The following is a 19,739-nucleotide window of genomic DNA, read 5'->3' on the forward strand; positions in this document are numbered from 1 at the left end:
GGACTGTAAGCTCGTCATTAGTTTAATGCTGCTGTGGAGTAGCATATCTCAACCTGACACTTCATAAAGGCAGATCATTGTTTCCAATCACCAACATTCTGAGATCCAGCAACATGGCACACAGATGAGGCCATCCATTTCCAAGTATTTCAAATGAGGAAAACAGCTACACCATCCCAAATCCCTGACCGCAGCTAAAGACATTCCCGGATGACACTTGTACTGAAGCAGAGAGGGGGTTGGACTTGGAGACATCCGATGGCACCAATGACAAGAAAACAAAGGACGAAGGTTTTTTGGCAAAAGCGAAATGACGAAGCCTGCTTAAGAAGGATACTTGGGCCCATATCCATCGGTTTTGTGATGCAGGGCAGCGCCACAAGTCACTTTGCTGCACTATCCTGCATCACAGGGAAAGGGCAGGAATGCACTATAATTATCCAATATGGCACTGTCCTGTCCTTTCCCCCTGCACTGGCACCCTTTTGGCAGCCTAGTGCCAATGCAGGTACCCTTCCAACAGGGTGCAAGGGTGCCTGTGTTGCAGGCAGCATTGCCTTTATGCAGGAATGGGCCTCTTGCTGCACGAAACAGCCCTGAGAGGCTTTCTCCTTTTTCTTTGTGTGCTGCAAAATGCAGCACACATGGAAAGAAGAAAAAGGGAGGAGAAAAAAAGATATTTCTCCATGTTAAATCTCCTCTGCTGAAGTGTAAGATTTTGGCACAGTCCCAAATTTACTAGTTGTTGTAAATCTGGGAATGCATGAAAAACCATTTGTGTTGCATGGGAACACCCATGCAGCACCCATGGAATGCCTTTCTTGTGCAGAGTAACACAATGCAGCAATTTGCACTGCCTTACCTTAATCAATATTTTTGAAACCATTGAAAGCCACTCAAAGTGGCTTTGCACGGCTTCAAAAACATGACTTAGTGTGTGCACCATTCACGTACCACGTTGCATGGTACAAACATGGCACAAACTGCCTATAAATCTGCGTCTTTGTAGGTGAGGACCCATTCATTCCCTGGAAATCTGTGCACCTCAGCTGTGGGGGTAGCAATACTAGTGGTGGCACACACTGGTACCATTGGTGGCACACAGTGGAATGTCTAGGTTTAGGTTCTTTTCAGATAGCGGAGGGATCTTGATTTCATATCCTCCTAAGAAAAAGAGGAATGGGCCGTTCCTACGCAACATTCTCCAGGAACTGATTTCCATGCTAACATGAACTCTAGTGATTTAGGAATAGGAATCTATTGATAGATGAGGACAGAGATAAAACTGCCATGAGATTTGGAGGTACGATAAAAGAGGGAAAGAGATGGCTTTCAGAGCTGCTCCTCATAGACATTTTGTCAGGTTCTGGATGTCTAACCTCATTGAAAGCTTCTCTGAACTCCCACCCACATGTTAAAGATGTTGCAATCCCTGTGGTAGCCATCTGAGGAAAACAGAGTTGGTGAGAGAGCTGGGAGACAATGGACCAGATTTCACTCTTCAGAACAGACTTGTCTCTCACGTGGTGCAGCTCAGAACTGGTGTTGGAGAATTGAGCATTCACTGACCCGGCTTAATGACCCCAAGGAGGACAGAGTACAACCGGTGAGTGGAGAATACTAACTGGAATTAGATTATACAATATTTAGGCATTAAGACACTTACCAGGCCTGACAGCAGATGTGGCTGCGTTGAGTATTGAAACAATATTGAATGCAGCTGTGACACCACCACAAACCAAGTTAGACAGAAACTAAGGAGGTCAACGAGAGGAAAAGTGGGGCCTAATGGAAAGTCATCCATTGTGGAAATGAGTGGGAAGAAAGCAACAAAGGGATGGACATTGGGTGTGAACTGGTGCAAAAGCGAAAGGTCACAACTGATAACATGTTGCCAGGAGAAGACTATGGCCCATATTTATACTTTTTGATGCAAATCATCGGCAGGGCAGATTTGCGTCAAAAGGTTTACCGCCGGCTAAAGCCATTCCAACGCGCCAGCCGGGTGCCTTATTTATGGAATTATGTTAGCCGGCGCTGCGGCCTGGTTAGCGGCAAAATAAATGACTCTAAATGGGCAGCAGAGGTGAAGGGAAGACTGGGGGTTGTGCGCCAAAGAATGGTGCAAGTTAGGTTAGGGTCAAAAATATTGGCTCTAACCTGACTTGTGCCATTTTTTGACGCACAAACCCATGGAAATGACTCCTGTCTTAGCAAAGCAAGTTAGGCCCCCCTTTTCCACTTTTAAAAAATAAAAAAAATATACTTACCTGCACTTTCCTGGACTCACCATGGATGCCCCCCCCCCCCCCTTCCATGGGTATCCTCCAGGGGTGGGCTAGGGTGGCAGAGGGTGCTCCTGGGTGCAGGGAAGGGCACCTGTGGACTGCTTCCATGGTTTTCCACCATGGAAAGAAGCCCTCAGGACCCTTAACGCCTGCCCTGACCCAGGCGTTAAAAAACGGCGCATATCTGGCTGGGTGCCATGTTTTAAGGCCCGCCTCCTCCTGTGTGTCATTTTGACGCCGGAGGATAAATAAGGCGCACATGCCTTAGAGTCATTTTTTGCACTGGAACACCTACCTTGCATGTCATTAGTGCAAGGTAGGTTTTCACGTCCAAAAAATGACTCAAACGCCATAACTTTGGCGTTGGGCTGGTCTAGCAGCGCCAAACTATAAATATGGAGTTAAGTTTGCCCCGCATTTGGGTAAAACAAAATGACGCAAATCCGGCGCAAACAGAGTATAAATATGGGCCTATATGTCAGAAATTGCCTTAAATGCAGCTCCACCTCTAACGGTGTGGAGTAGAAAATGTTCAAAAGCTTAACACTCAATAACAGTGAAATTAAAAATAAATTAGATATTTAAGGGCAGACATCCTAAAATGTGCAAAATGCATGAAACGAAAGTTTTAAGTGTTAAATCTAACAACGCCATCCATATGAGAACTTAGACTACGGCCCTCATTATGAACACGGCGGTAAACGCCATCGACCGCCGTGTTGACGGCGAACAGAAGCCTGCCATTGGCAGTGAACAGAAACCCACCATATAATGATGCAAAAATCAGAACCCGCCAAAAATCTCCCTGACACCAGTCACCGCTAGGACCTTGTCGGCAGAACTGCTGGACCTCCCACCCTGCCACCACCAAGCACACAAACACTCCGCCCTCCAAATAATGAAGCACAAATCACCACAGCGGTTAGTGGAAGCCGAACGACCATTGGCGGTACAGACAGCCACGGACGGGAAGTAGACCCAACAGTAAGAAATGCATACATTGGTAAGTTTGAAACCCACAAACTGACACACATCCACAACACTATAAAACACACAAAGACACACCCCACAATCCTTTGCAATGAAATTAGGCCAACCAATACAGAGAACTCCAGAAGCAGACACCGAACGCCACAAGCCACAATACAGACACCCAACCACACAAGAGCACCCTTACCTAGATCCACAAAAGACACCATTCACAGCACTCACCATGGCGCCCTGCAAACACCCACGCTTCACAGAAAGGGAGCTAAGGACCATGGTGGACGAGATCCTGAATGTAGAGCCACAATTATTCGGGGCGCAGGTCCTGCACACACCCATTGCCAGGAAGATAGAGCAATGGCCGCAGATAGTCAACAGGGTCAATGCAGTGGGACACCATCCATGCACCAGGGATGATATCTGTAAGAGATAGAATGACCTGGGTGGGAAGGTCAGGTCCATGGCTTCCAGGCACCACATTGCAGTCCAGAAGACTGGGGGAGGACCTCCACCAACACCACCGACTACACTGACTGGGAGGAAAAGGTACTGGCCATCCTGCACCCTGAGGGACTCACTGGAGGAATGGACTTGGGTAAGTCATCTACAATTACCCCATATCCATCACACCTGGAATGCATGCACCACCTCACCCCTCTAACTACCACCAGGACCACTAAGCCACCCAGGCCACAATCACTACATCCATGCATGCATGCCCACAAACCCACCAACAGGCCAACATCCCTTCCCCTGTGCACAGCCACCCACCCCTGCAAGGAATCACAATGGCCTACAGCACCCACAATGCACCTCCACACACTAAGCTAAAAAGCAATGCTAACCTCACGAAAGCAACCTGCATGGCCCCAAAGTGTGAAACCTGCACAAACACACCCAGTCATGTGCATCCTATACGATCCTGCTACTGTAACAGACATGTCCATCCCTCCCAACAGGCACCACCACCCATGCCACCCTGACAGACAGGACAAGGACTGGCAGTGGCCCATAGGGAGACAGAGGCACCTCTCAGGACACTGGGGATGGAAACCTGGACACTGAGGATCACCCTGGCCCCTCACACAGTCCTGGACTGCGACCATCCAGTAACCCCACCCAGAATACCACTGACACCACTACCACCCAGCCAACAACATCAGTCGTGGCCAACCGTCCCCACACCTGTGTATCCAGGCCACAGACTGGTGGAACACAAGTACAGATGCCACAGTCACCCCCTACCAACAGGCAGTAAGACGATGGCCCCAGTACAAGTGGTACCGCCAGACCTGTGCAGGGGACACAGGCACAGGGGGCTTAACCCAGTGGGAGGGCATCAGTGTCCCAGGGGGGAGGCAACAGGATGGATGCTGCAGCCCATGACGTGATCTCTGAGGTCCTGCAAAACTGCAACAAAGTAGCAAAGACGACTACTGCAACTCTGTAACGCTGGTCCTGCCGCCTTCTCGACTGTTTTCCTGGTGGTGCATGCTGTGGGGGTAGTCTGCCTCCTCTCTGCACTAGAAGCTCCGAAGAAATCTCCTGTGGGTCGACGGAATCTTCCCCCTGCTACTGCAGGCACCAAAGAACTGCATCACCGGTCCCCTGGGTCTCCTCTCAGCATGACGAGCGAGGTCCCTTGAATCCAGCAACTGTGTCCAAGTGACTCCCACAGTCCAGTGACTCTTCAGTCCAAGTTTGGTGGAGGTAAGTCCTTGCCTCCCCACGCCAGACTGCATTGCTGGGAACCGTGACTTTTGCAGCTACTCCGGCCTCTGTGCACTTCCGGCGGAAATCCTTCGTGCACAGCCAAACCTGGGTCCACGGCACTCTAACCTGCATTGCACGACTTTCTAAGTGGCCCTCCGGCAACGTGGGACTCCTTTGTGCAACTTCGGGTGAGCACCATTTCACTCCTCTTTGTAGTGCCTGTTCTGGCACTTCTGCGGGTGCTGCCTGCTTCTGAGAGGGCTCCTTTTCTTGCTCGACGCCCTCTCTGTCCCCAGACGCAATTGGCGACATCCTGGTCCCTCCTGGGCCACAGCAGCATCCAAAAACCCTAACTGCACAATTTGCAGCTAGCAAGGCTTGTTGGTGGTCTTTCGGCGGGAAACACTTTTGCACTACTTTCCACAGCGTGGGGGATTCATCCTCCAAAGGGGAAGTCTCTAGCCCTTGTCGTTCCTGCAGAATCCTCAGCTTCTACTGTCCAGTAGTAGCTTCTTTGCACCCACAGCTGGCATTTCCTGGGCATCTGTCCATCTCCGACTTGCTTGTGACTTTTGGACTTGGTCCCCTTGTTCCACAGGTACCCTCGACTGGAAATCCATCGTTGTTGCATTGCTGGTTTGTCTCTTCCCTGCAGAATTCCCCTATCACGACTTCTTTGTCCTTTGGGGAACTTTAGTGCACTTTGCACTCACTTTTCAGGGTCTTGGGGTGGGCTATTTTTCTAACCCTCATTGTTTTCTTACAGTCCCAGCGACCCTCTACAAGGTCACATAGGTTTGGGATCCATTCGTGGTTCACATTCCACTTTTGGAGTATATGGTTTGTGTTGCCCCCATCCCTATGTGTCCCCATTGCATCCTATTGTAACTATACATTGTTTGTACTGTTTTCTAAGACTATACTGCATATTTTTGGTATTGTGTACATATATCTTGTGTATATTTGCTATCCTCATACTGAGGGTACACTCTGAGATACTTTGGCATATTGTCATAAAAATAAAGTACCTTTATTTTTAGTATATCTGTATATTTTGTTTTCTTATGATATTGTGCAAGTGACACTAGTGGTACTGTAGGAGCTTCACTCGTCTCCTAGTTCAGCCTAAGCTGCTCTGCTAAGCTACCATTATCTATCAGCCTAAGCTGCTAGACACCCTATACACTAATAAGGGATACCTGGGCCTGGTGCAAGGTGTAAGTACCCCTTGGTACTCACTACAAGCCAGTCCAGCCTCCTGCAATGTTCATGGAATGAAAGTTCTTCCTGTTTCTGTACACCTGTTCTTGGGGGGTTGATAGCTATGTGGGTGCCATCGATGGCACCTATCACATGGGGTATGTTGGCAAAGGCATAGAAGTCCGACTTGATGGCAGGGAGGTCAGCACTTTGGGGAAACCTCACATAAGACTGTAGGTGTCGTACAAATGCATTCAGGAATCTGGACAGTATTATGCTAAACATTGGCTGTGAAAAACCTGCACCAATGCCCACTGTCACTTGAAACGAGCCAGTTGCCAGGAAATGGAGTGCAGAGAGCACCTGCACTTCAGTAGGGATGGCATGCTGATTACAATTTGCCGGTGCCAGTGCTGGATCCAGTAATGCACAAAGTTCATGAATAGTTGCACAAGTGGTCTGTACACCGATGGGGCCCTTCCTCGCTACAAGGGTCTATCTAGGAGGAGTTTAAAACACGTGTGAGCAACACACATACATCTGCACACATTATTTTTCATTCAGCACAGCTGGCATGATTGTAGACAACACTAATGCTTAGTGTGTGTGATATTACAGCAACATGACCAGAATGATATATCAAGAATGGTCAAGTGAGGTAATGTATACTGTTACATGCATATGGGTGTTTAGGGGACAATAGGGCCTGCATTGTGCAGATGAGGGTTTTATAACTGCGTAGTTAAGGCCAAAATGTCTGCCCCCTGTAATCCTTAAGTGTTGTGGTGGAAGTGACCTCATGCCGCTAGCGGTTGACGTAATAGTGTAAGGTGGTGTTTACTGCTGTGCGCAAATTCATTGGTTAACATGGTTGTCAATGGGCAATCTTAGTGTATCATAATCGCCGCTGCCAGTGATGGTGCACACCGCCGCAGTATGTAGGCAAACTCGTCACTCCAACTTCACTTGACTCCCTGATCTCCTGCATGCAGGTACTCCACTGAGTGTACTGCTGTGTCTTGCCTCTGGTCATGGAAATGGCACGTGTTGCAGGGGAAAGGGCCCCGGCCTTCACCAACGAGGAATTGGAGAAGCTCGTGGATTGGGTCCTGCCCCTGTACACCAAGCTCTACGGACGCCCAGAGGTATAGGTGAGTAGGAGGATTGGGGGGCATGGATATGTGTAGTGATGGGTGTTTGCTGCATACATGTGTGCACCTGTGACACAGTATGGTCCAGGGTTCCTGACATGCTTCGTGTGTGTGCTGTTAGGCTGTTTGAAATGTTCATCCCATAGTGGACGTATAGCCAGCTGTATATGATTGGCCAGTGTCTGACCTCAGTGTTATTTTTCTGTGTGTCCCATATAGGTCAGCGCCCACCAGAAGAGGGCATTTGGCATGCCATCGTCAAGGAAGTGCGGACCCGGTGGAGCACCCACTGCCAGGAAGAGGTGGGAGGACCTGCGGCGCTGGGCGAGGAAGATCTGCGAGGCCCAGCTGGGGAAGTCCTTCCGACAAGTAAGGGGTGCCCGTCGGGTACTGACCCCCCCCTTATGCAACCCATGCTGGCGGTGGCGTACCCAGACCTGGATGGGCGCTTGAAGGCTGCACAGCAGTCACAAGGGGGTGAGTACATATACCATGTTTTGGCCCCTTGATGGATGTGTGGGTGTGCATTCGTATTTAGGCTTTCTAGTGGCAGGGACTCTAAATGATGTACATCTACGTAATGGCCCCCGTGGGGAGTACGGGTGTTTGGATCAAGTCTGCCGTATGTCAGGTCCTTAAGTTAGTTGAGGAATGGCTGCAGATCAGGGTTCTGGGCACTGGTCAGGGGAATAGCCATTGTATACCGGTAGGTGCTGCCTGGTTAAAGGCTTTCTGGGTGGGTGTATGTGTGACCCACTAATGTACCTCCATTCAGCTATTTACAAGTGTCTCTCCTGTTTTGTCTCCCCATCCCTGTTCTCTTGTGTTGTCTGTGTACATCAGCATCATCTGGGGAGGGAGGCACCGCCAAGTGGGGAGGCAGCGGCCCATGGATCCTTGGAGGCAGAGTCGTCCAACGCCAAGGGGACCAGTGGGTTGGAGGGCGAGGGGAGTACCATGGGGGAGGCAACTACCATTGGAGGTAGTGGCTCCGATACCTCCTCCGATGGGAGCTCCCTGGCGTTGACGGACCCTAGTGGGCCCACCCCTACTGTTTAATCTTCTGCCACCCCCATACCATCACCGCCCTCCAATTTGCTCCCCACCGAATTGCCCGTGCCCACTCACCTAGAAGGGTGGGAGTCTTGTTCGCCCCAGGTACCTCATCCCCTACCCTAGTCAGCCCTGCTGCCCTCACGGAGGAGGCTATTGACCTCCTGAGAACCATCTCTGTAGGGCAGACAACCATCGTCAATGCCATCCAGGGGCTAGCATCAGAGGTGCAGCAGACCAATGCCTATCAGGATGGCATTCACGGTGCCGTGTCTGGCCTACAGTGATCTATTCAAGCTCTGGCCTCCTCTTGGATGGCAGCTAGTGTCCCTGGTCATTTCGTCCTCCCTCCAGCCACCTCTACCCCTTCCAGCACCCCTCTCCCTTCACCCGTCCAAAGCACACATTCTGACATGAAGGCACACACCTCAGCACACAAGAAGCACACTTCAAAACACAAGCACTATATCTCCCACCACAAGCATACACACAGCCAACATACACATGCACACACACCAACATCCACTTCCCCCAGTGTGCCCACCTCTTCCGCCTCCCTGTCTGTCCCCTCTACATGCACACCCACAGTCACTGCACCCTCATTCAATGTTGCTGACCCTATTCCTGCAGTCAACACAATAGCACAAATCCATTCATGCACCCCAGACACCACAGCTGCACTCACCACAACGACTTTAGTTGACACCTGCAGTACACTCACCAGACTAGCAGACACCCAGACAACATCCATTTAACTGGCAGCCTGTTTTGTCCCAATGTGTCGACCCCCTCTCCTCCCAAGACACTCAAACGCACCAAAACACACACCCATCACACATCCACCACACCTCAGCATACTGTCAAGTCACCTGCACCCACATCACGCACACCTACACCTGTCACAACCACTCCCTCTACCTCCACTCCCACACCTTCCTCCAGGTCCACCCCAATTGCCCCTAAGAAACGTTTCATCTCCCATGTTGACCTATTCCAACCCACTGGCCCACCCCGTCTCGTCCCGAAACATGCTCACCTCCTTGCCCTGTCCACTCCTCCCAAGTCACAGCCCACCCCTGTCCGCCCTTCCCATTCCCATGCCACTTCCCTAGAGAGGAAGAAGCCCTGTGCTAAACCAGGTCCATCTGCCACCCCTGGTCCAAGCCCACTCCCCCACCTTCCAAGGGCAAAACCAAACTCCCTCCACCTGCCACACAAAAGTCTCAGCCCCCCCCTCGTAAATCCCCACCCCCACCACCCCCCACCCCTGCCCCCTGAGGTGCCTGGATATTGCCCCTATGAGGTGGAGTACCTTAGCTCTTGTGGGAGTCAAGTTGGGGCCATTGTGGCCCATTGGACTTATTGCATGATGGACTTGCCATTGGCCTTCTAAGCACTTCTGTTGCTCAGTGAGCATAATAACGGTTATTGTGTGGCCTGTGTTGTTAGAGGCACACTCTGGAGCCGTGGTCTCTCATTTCATTGTTTGGGGGTGTTGGGCACATATATGTACTTTGGACAGGTTGGATTTGTCTTGTGTCGGGTAAGTACCTCTTGCTGTGGGGTGTATGGCTTGTGCTGCTGTGAAGGGTTGTGGGAGCATTGCAGGGTGGATGGAGAGGGTGGGTATGTATCTGTGCCCTCTCCTCCCTTGTTTAGTAGGTTGGGGTACTTACTGTCGTCATCTTCGTCGGCGGTCTCGGTCATGGAGGTATATGGCAAGGAGCAGGGCTGACATGATCTGCAACTCTCTATCCATGTCTGCTTCGTCGTGTTGTGTGAGACTCCGGTGAGTGTGTCCTTATATTTGGTTCGTTTCCACCTGGCTTTGCGTGGCAGTGGTTCCCGCCCCGGAACTGACAGCGGTCTAGTGGTTCATTATTTGATGGGCAGGTAGGGCCTTTCCGGCGGCCTATGGCCGGGCTCTGCCATCGTTGTCGCTGGTGGTGAGTGGTTTTCAGGATGCCTGTGTTTCAGTTGGTTCATTATTTGGTGGTTCGGACCGCATGTCTGTTGGCAGTTGTAACCGCCACTGCTGGTAGTGCAGTGTTTACCGCCCTGTTCATGATGAGGGCCTAAGTATAAAAGCCATGTCCACACAAAAAATAATCTAGGTGCTTGAGTGAATGAAACATGGTTGAAAATCTTATGATACAAATACCATGTATAATCCTGCTCTCAATTAAACACATTAAAGAAAATAAGATAATTCAATGCGATCATTGCAACCCTTTCGTTAGTATGTGTCCAATCTTTCTATCCGGTAGGTTTAGGTTATGTTATGTTATGTTATGCTATGTTATGTTACGTTATGTTATGTTATGCTATGTTATGTTATGCTACATCGCGCTATGTTACATTATTCTATGTTATGTTATGTTATGTTATGTTATGTTATGTTACATTACGTTATGTTAAGCTATGTTGTGTTGTGTTGTGTTGTTTTATGTTAAGTTATGTTATGTTATGTTATGTTATGCTATGTTGTTATGTTATGCTATGCTATGTTATGTTGTTATGTTATGTTATGTTATGTTATGTCAAGCTATGTTGTGTTGTGTTGTGTTGCGTTGTGTTGTGTTATGTTATGTTGTGTTATACTATGTTATGTTATGTTACGTTATGTTATGTTAAGCTATATATTATGTTATTTGTATTTGCAAAGTGCACAACCACCCACATAGAAATATTCATATTTATGAGAACACTTCATTGGAAAGCATTATTCCACATGCACATTACACCTTCAAAGACAGAAACAAATAATCAGCCTTTGAATAAAGCAGCCTTGTGTTAGACAAAGAGTCAACAGTTGTTTTAGCTTAGAACAAGAATCAATTAGAATAGGACATAGAAATATTCAAATTTAGGTGGTAAGCCACACAGGTGGGCATTAAATCCACCACCCACATAATACTTTCATTACCCATCTCTGGGTGCAAATGACTATGGCCCTAATTACAACCCTGACAGTCGGTGATATAGTGACAGTAATACCGCAAACAGGCTGGTGGTAATAACTATGAAATTATGACCACGGCAGAAACCGCTCAGACAGACAGCCACTTTAACACACCGACCGCCAGACACCACGACAGTAACCACCTACAGCCAGGCGGAAGACAATGTTCCGCTCACTGTATAATGACATACCAATCCACCACCTTTTCCGGGGCGGTACCAATAACATCAAAAGCCTGGCGGAGACACTGCACAGAAGGGAAACGACTCACCTCTGGAGACTCAGGGAACAACGCCGCCGCCATGGAGCCCGAGTTGCATGTGTTCTCCATGCTCTTCTACGTTCTGCTCTACTACGAACACCAACGCCGGCGAAGACGAACACAGTGAGTACTGCCGCCTAGCACACAGGGGAGGGAAAAGAGAGTGACGCACACACGCAACACCCCCACCCCCAACACCATACACATAACCAGATGCAGTAACATTACACATTTACCCGTACCCCTCAGGAATAATGCAAGGACAAAATAAATTGATTAAAGTGAGTTTACTAAGATAAAATACTATAAATACGTGCATCCAAATCAACAAGTACATACATATTTACAAATGTAGGGACACTGCCCAGTCCTCAATGTCCGTGGGCTACAGGGCCACATCACATAGTCCAAGGCCCCACCTCACTCCTGCACCAACACGGAGAGAACACTGCAGGGGCATCAGGTCGGAAATAGCCAAACACCTCAGGGGGACGGGGAACGGGGGGGCACCTCAGCCAGAAGATGGAACGCCACTGGTCCTGGAGGGGGCAACATGCCCATTACTCTGTCCTGGGAGCACAAGGCCACAGTTTCTGAAGTGGGTGGCATGCCCACTGGCTCTGGAGGGGGCAACATGCCCTGTGCTTGGCTCTGGGGAGTGCAAGGCCACAGTCTCTCAAGTGGTTGATTTGCTCACATGCTCTGGAGGGGGCAACATGCCCTGTGCTTTGTCTTGGGGAGTGCAAGGCAACAGTCTCTTTTGTTACTGGTGCTTTTCACAAGAAAAGCTTGCTCCAATACTTAGAACATACATAGTATATACCTAGAAGTAATTTTCTAACTTTCTAAAAAGTTCTTTAAACTTTGCAAGAGATTTACAAAGTTTTTGAAAAGTTTTCCTCTTTTCTCTAAAAAGTTAGCTCTGTTATTCTACTAACTTTTTACTCACTGTCCTAAACGTTTTCTCTTTCAATATGTCTTTTGTAGAAGCTACCCCTAGACTTGTAAAAACTACCTATGAGAATTTAAACTTTAAAAGTTTGAGGGGTCTCTGTATTGAGAGACGTTTAGGGATTGGGAAGAACCCCAGTAGGGTGTGTCTCTTAAATCTTCTCCTTCAAGATGACCAGGGACGCAGCACTGGTCCAGACCAGACAGAGAGGGGGGATAGAGGATGATTCCAATCAGGAAGGCTCAGAGGAGCAAACTGATAATCCTGGGGAAGGTCCTTCCACTGATCTATCTGTTAACAGACCCCTTAGTACAACTGGGAGTAGGAAGGGTTCACACACTAGTAGGGCTCCCTTCACACCGAGAGGCCAGGTCACTAGGGTGGCTCCAGTTAAGAATAGATCAGCCTCTGCACGTTCCCATGTTACTTCCGTCTCAGAAGTATCCCACACTTCTAACTCTGAGGACTAATCCCTAGATAGGGAACTCAGAAAGCTGAGGTTAGAGGAGACCAGACTGAGGCTACAGCAGCAACAGTTGGCCTTAGACAGGGAATCCCTGGCTGTGGAAAGGGAACCCTCATTTGACTCTAGGAATCTGCATAAAGTTGTCCCTCCTTACAAAGATGGAAATGACATATATAAGTGGTTTGCTGCACTTGAGAGGGCCTGTAAAGTTCAGAGGGTCCCTCGTGTTCAGTGGGCTGCTATCCTGCGGCTATCTTTCTCTGGCAAGGGGAGAGACAGACTCCTTATTGTCAGAGAGGATGTTGCAGATAATTACCAAATTCTTAAAAGTGCACTCTTAGATGGACTGGGCTTAACCACTGAACAATACAGGATAAAGGTCAGAGAGACCAGAAAGGAGTCATCACATAATTGGATTGACTTTGTAGACTGTTTAGTGAAGGCCCTAGAAGGGTGGTTAAATGGCAGTAAGGTAACTGACTATGAAACCTGTATAACTTAATTCTGAGAGAGCATATATTGAATAATTGTGTGACTGACTTGTTGCAGTATCTTATGGACTCAGATCTGACTTCTTCCCAAGAATTGGGAAAGGAGGCAGACAAATGGGTCAGAACAAGGGTGAACAGAAAAGTTCATACAGTGGGTGACAAGGACAGCAAGAAGAAGGATGGTAAGTCACATGACAAGGTTGGGGACAAAGATAAAAAACCATCAGAGTTTTCATCAGGCCCATAAAAATCCTCTGGGTATGGTGGGTCCAAATCCTCTTCTCACAAAGACAAGAAACTATGGTGTTATCTGTGTAAAGCCAAAGGTCATTGGGCAACTGATCCTCATTGTCCAAAAAAAAACCCACTAAACCTCCCACCACTACAACCACTACTGCAACCACTAGTACCCCTATTAATAGCAGTGGTGGTGGGAAAAGCACTACTAATAGCCAATCAAAGGGTGTAGCAGGGCTCACCATTGGTAATGTAGTTGGAGTTGGTCTAGTTAGGGAGATCACTGAGGCTGTTTTAGTCTCTGATGGTGGCATTGACCTTGCCACCTTAGTTGCTTGTCCCCTTAATATGGATAAGTACAAGCAGCTACCCCTGATTAATGGTGTTCAGGTTGAGGCCTAGAGGGACACAGGTGCCAGTGTCACAATGGTGATAGACAAACTGGTTGCCCCTGAGCAGCACCTACTTGGTCACCAGCACCAAGTGACAGACGCCCATAGCAACACTGTAAGCCAACCCATGGCTGTTGTGAATCTCAACTGGGGGGGTGGTTTACTGGTCCAAAGAAAGTTGCGGTAGCCACTGATTTACCTGTAGAATGTCTGCTAGGCAATGATTTGGGACATCAGCTTGGGCTGAAGTGGAGTTGGAGGCCCATGCAGCAATGCTGGGCATTCCCGGGCATATCTTTGCTCTTACCAGGGCTCAGGCCAAGAAGCAAAGAGGATATGGAAACTTGGATCCTGGATCAATGGACCAAGTGTTCCCAGAAATTAGGGGTAAGAAGGGCAGACCCGTGTCCATTACCCCTCCCTCCACAGATGATTCCCCTTTTGAAGAAGAGGAATTTTCTACCTGTGCAGAACCTACACCAGAGGAGCTGGAAGCTGATACAGCTGAGCTTTTGGATGCAGGGGGGCCTGCCAAGGAAGAGCTTAGTGTGGCACAGCAAGCTGGCAAACAGCAGAATGGGTATGTCAATGAAAGCCACAGAGTTTACTGGGAGAATAATCTCCTCTATACTGAAGGAAGGGACCCTAAACCTGGTGCCACCAGGAGACTGGTCATCCCCCTTCAGTACAGGGAATCCCTCCTAACTCTTGCTCATGACATTCCCTTGGCTGGGCATTTAGGCCAGAGTAAAACATGGGACAGACTTGTTCCACATTTTCACAGGCCCCATACGTCAGAAGACAAAAAGGAGTTTTGTTGCTCCTGTGTCACCTGCCAAGCCGGTGGCAAGACTGGTGGCACCCCAAAGGCCCTGTTAATTCCTCTGCCAGTGGTTGGGGTGCCCTTTGAAAGGGTAGGGGTTGATATTGTTGGCCCCCTTGACCCTCCAACATCTTCTGACAATAGATTCATCCTTGTGGTGGTGGACCATGCCACAAGGTATCCAGAAGCTATCCCCTTAAGCACCACTACAGCACCTGCAGTGGCAAATGCCCCCCTGGGAATCTTTTCCAGGGTGGGTTTCCCTAAGGAAGTTGTATCAGACAGAGGTAGTAACTTCATAGGGGCTGTACTATCACAACTTAACTCAGAGGGCCAGGATCAACCTGTTGCTTTTATCAGCAGGAGGTTGACCCCTAGAGAAAAGCGTTGGTCTGCCATAGAGAGGGAGGCCTTTGCTGTGGTTTGGGCCTTGAAAAAGCTGAGACCCTGCTTGTTTGGGACTCACTTCATTGTTCAAACAGACCACAAACCTCTATTATGGCTTAAACAAATGGAAGGTGAAAACCCTAAATTGTTGAGGTGGTCCAGTTCCCTACAGAGGATGGACTTTACAGTGGAACATAGACCGGGGAGTACCCACTCCAATGCAGATGGACTCTCCAGATATTTCCACTTAGACAATGAAGACTCGTCTGGGCAAGGTTAGCCTTATTATCCCTCGTTTGGAAGGGGGGTTGTGTAGGAAAGTACCATCTTTCTTGGCATGTTACCCCCATTTTTACCTGTATGACAGTATGTTTTTGCCTGTCTCACTGGAATCCTGCTGGTCAGGACCCCTGTGCTCATAGTTTATGGCATAATGTGTGTGTCTGTATAGTGCTTAACTGTGTCACTGGGGCTCTGCTAATCAGAACCTCAGTGCTTATGCTCTCTCTGCTTTTAAATTTGTCACTATAGGCTAGTGACTTCATTTACCAATTTCAATTGGCACACTGGACCCCTCTTATAAGTCCCTAGTATATGGTACCTAGGTACCCACGGTATTGGGGTTCCAGGAGATCGTTATGGGCTGCAGCATCTCTTTTGTCACCCACAAAGAGCTCAGACAAACCCTTTCACAGGACTGCCACTGCAGCCTGTGTGAAATAGTGCACACATTATTTCACAGCCATTTTCACTGCACTTAAGTAACTTATTAGTCACCTTTATGTCTAACCTTCACTTAATGAAGGCTAGGTGCAAAGTTAGTAAGTGTAATGGCACCCTTGCATTAGCAAAGGTGCCCCTACATAGTTCAGGGCCAATTCCCGGAACTTTGTGAGTGCTGGGACGCCATTACACGCGTGCACCACATATAGGTCAATACCTATATGTATCTTCACAATGGTACAAGTCCCTTGTAAAAGGTACTAGTGGTAACAAGGGCCGGAAGGTCCCTAAGGGCTGCAGCATGTGTTATGCCACCCTAAGGGTCCCCTCACCTAACACATGCACACTGCCATTGCAGATTGTGTGTGTTGGTGGGGAGAAAAAGGCAAAGTCGAAATGGCATCCCCCTCAGGATGCCATGCACACAAAATACTGCCTGTGGCATCGGTAAGTCACCCCTCTAGCAGGCCTTACAGCCCTAAGGCACGGTGCCCTATACCACAGGTGAGGGCATAGCTGCATGAGCAATATGCCCCTACAGTGTCTAGGTCTATTCTTAGACATTGTAAGTACAGTGTGGCCATATTAAGTATATGGTCTGGGAGTTTGTCAAAAAGAACTCCACAGTTCCATAGTGGCTACACTGAACACTGGGAAGTTTGGTATCACACTTCTCAGAACAATAAAACCCACACTGATGCCAGTGCTGGATCTATTAAAACATGCACACAGAGGGCATCTTAGAGATGCCCCCTGTATTTTACCAAATCCTTCAGTGCAGGACTGACTGGTCTGTGCCTGTCTGCCACTGAGACGAGTTTCTGATCCCCTGGGTTGAGAGCCTTTGTGCTATCTGGGGCAAGAAACAAAGCCTGCACTGGGTGGAGGTGCTTCACACCTCACCCCTGCAGGAACTGCAACACCTAGCAGTGAGCCTCAATGGCTCAGGCTTTGTGTTACAATGCCCCAGGGCACTCCAGCTAGTGGAGATGCCTGTCCCCCCGGACACATCCCCCACTGTTGGCAGCAAGTCCGGTGGAGATTATGAGAAAAACAAGGATGCGTCATCCTCCAGCCAGCACAGCCCCTAAGGTGTCCTGAGCTGAGGTGACCCCTGCCTTAGGAAATCCTCCATCTTGTTTTGGAGGATTCCCCCCAATGGGATTAGGGATGTGTCCCCCTCCACACAGGGAGGAGGCCCAAAGAGGGTGTAGCCACCCTCAAGGACAGTCGCTATTGGCTACTGCCCCCCAGACATAAACACACCCCTAAGTATTTAAGGGCAACCCTGAACCCAGGAAACCAGATTCCTGCAACCTGAAGAAATAAGAAGGACTGCTGACCTGAAAGCCCAGCAGAGACGACGGAGACGACAGCTGACTTGGCCCCAACCCTACCGGCCTGTCTCCAGACTCAAAGAACCTGCACAGCAATGCATCCAGCGGGACCAGAGACCTCTGAGGACTCAGAGGACTGACCTGCACCTAAAGGACCAAGAACCACTGAGGACAGCGGCTCTGTCCAAAAACAGCAACCAAGAAACCAGCTTTAAAGAGACTCTCGCCTCACTCCGAAAGCGTGAGTGTTCACACTCTGCACCCAACGCCCCTGGCTCGAAGTTCAGGAGAACCAACACCGCAGAGAGGACTCCCAGGCAACTCCAACGACGTGGACACCCTGAGTTGACCTCCCTGCACCCCCACAGCGACAGCTGCAGAGAGGATACAGAGGCTCCCCCTGACTGCGACTGCCCGGTAACAAAGGAAGCCGATGCCTGGACAAAGCACTGCATCCTCAGCCCCCAGGACCGAGAGGAACCAACCACCAGTGGAGGAGTGACCAGCAGGCGGCCCTCATCCTAGCCCAGTTGGTGGCTGGTCTGAGAAGCCCCCCTGTGCCCTGCCTGCATCGCCGGAGTGACCCACGGGTCCCTCCATTGCTTTCAATGCAAAACCCGACACCTACTTCGCACACTGCACCCGGCCTGTGCCGCTGAGGGTATATTTTGTGTGCCTGTTTGTGACCTTCCCCAGTGCTCTACAAAACACTCCTGGTCTGCTACCCGAGGACATAGGTACTTACCTGCTAGCAGAGTGCCCAGGAGAATGAACTTGTAAGTGCTTTACTTACCTGAGAAACTAACCAATACTCACCTCCTCCAGGAACTATTGATTTTTGCACTGTGTCCACTTTTAAAATAGCTTATTTCCATTTTTGCCAAAAATGTGTACATTACTGTTTTAATTCAAAGTTCCAGACTTACCTGTGTGAAGTACCTTACAATGTACAGTATGTACTTACCTAAATTCTGAATCTTGTGGTTCTAAAATAAATTAAGAAAATAATAATAAAAACCTATTGGCCTGGAGTTAAGTCTTTGAGTGTGTGTTCTCTTGTATTGCCTGTGTGTGTACAACAACTGCTTAACACTACCCTCTGATAAGCTAACTGCTGGACCACACTACCACAAAATAGAGCCTCTTTCTAGCCTTCTTACCCCCACTTTTGGCCTGTTTGTGAGTATATGTCAGGGTGTTTTCGCTGTCTCACTGGGATCCTGCTAGCCAGGGCCCAGAGCCCATAGTGAAAACCCTATGTTGTCATAATGTTTGTTATGTGTCACTGGGACCCTGCTAGCCAGGACCCCAGTGCTCATATGTTTGTGGCCTATATGTGTTCCCTGTGTGATGCCTAACTGTCTCACTGAGGCTCTGCCAACCAGAACCTCAGTGGTTATGCTCTCTCTCTACTTACAAATTTGTCACTAACAGGCTAGTGACTACATTTACCAATTTACATTGGCATACTGGTACGCCCATATAATTCCCTAGTATATGGTACTGAGGTACCCAGGGTATTGGGGTTCCTGGAGATCCCTATGGGCTGCAGCATTTCTTTGTGCCACCCATAGGGAGCTTTGACAATTCTTACACAGGCCTGCCATTGCAGCCTGAGTGAAGTAATGCCCACATTATTTCACAGCCATTTTCACTGCACATAAGTAACTTATAAGTCACCTATATGTCTAACCTTCACCTGGTGAAGGTTGGGTGCCAAGTTACTTAGTGTGTGGGCACCCTGGCACTAGCCAAGGTGCCCACACATCGTTCAGGGCAAATTCCACGGACTTTGTGAGTGTGGGGACACCATTACACGCGTGCACTGTACATAAGTCACTACCTATGTACAGAGTCACAATGGTAACTCCGAACTTGGCCATGTAACATGTCTAAGATCATGGAATTGTCACCCCAATGCCATTCTGGCATTGGGGAGACAATTCCATGATCCCCCGGGGCTCTAGCACAGAACCCGGGTACTGCCAAACTGCCTTTCTGGGGTTTTCACTGCAGCAGCTGCCAACCCCTCAGATAGGTTTCTGCCCCCCTGGGGTCCAGGCAGCCCTGGCCCAGAAAGGTAGAACAAATGACTTCCTCAGAGAGAGGGTGTTACACCCTCTCCCTTTGGAAAAGGTGAGAAAGGCAGGGGAGGAGCAGCCTCCCCCAGCCTCTGGAAATGCTTTGATGGGCACAGAGGCTGCCCATCTTTGCATAAGCCAGTCTGCACCGGTTCAAGGATCCCCCAGCCCTGCTCTGGCGCGAAACTGGACAAAGGGAAGGGGAGTGACCACTCCCTTGACCTGCACCTCCCA

At 49.1% G+C, this 19,739-nt stretch overlaps 1 protein-coding gene across 1 annotated transcript in view; it reads left to right on the top strand.

Annotated features, from left to right (window-relative positions):
- Positions 1–19,739, top strand: part of LOC138296884 (solute carrier family 22 member 7-like) — a 363,385-nt gene that overhangs the window by 182,442 nt on the left and 161,204 nt on the right. The window lies entirely within an intron of this gene.

Source organism: Pleurodeles waltl, chromosome 5 (genome assembly GCF_031143425.1).
Source record: "Pleurodeles waltl isolate 20211129_DDA chromosome 5, aPleWal1.hap1.20221129, whole genome shotgun sequence".
Classification (NCBI taxonomy): domain Eukaryota; kingdom Metazoa; phylum Chordata; class Amphibia; order Caudata; family Salamandridae; genus Pleurodeles; species Pleurodeles waltl.